The sequence below is a fragment of the Teleopsis dalmanni genome, chromosome 1 (genome assembly GCF_002237135.1).
Source record: "Teleopsis dalmanni isolate 2A chromosome 1, ASM223713v2, whole genome shotgun sequence".
Taxonomy (NCBI): domain Eukaryota; kingdom Metazoa; phylum Arthropoda; class Insecta; order Diptera; family Diopsidae; genus Teleopsis; species Teleopsis dalmanni.
This window is the reverse complement of record NC_051846.1, coordinates 75001723-75002024: the sequence shown is the minus strand read 5'-3', so window position 1 is coordinate 75002024 and position 302 is coordinate 75001723.

The window sequence follows — 302 nt, the reverse complement described above, 5'->3', positions numbered from 1 at the left end:
TCATACCTGTGTGTCATACGACGTTTTTCTCTCTCGTATGACATACCAGTATGATAGTCTGCACCCCACTTTAGTGTAATTAAAGTTACATCCTTCTTTTCGTATATAGTAACTTTCAAAACAAAATATTACTATACTATAGTTTATTATTACATTATAGTAAATTAGATTATTTTATATTTATTTCCAAATTTCTATGTGGATAAGCTACCAGACATTAATGCAATTAAATCATACTGGTCGTCATCCAAAAATGTTCTAGAATGCAAGGAAGCTATACCCTGCAACCGCAGTCTTTGTAT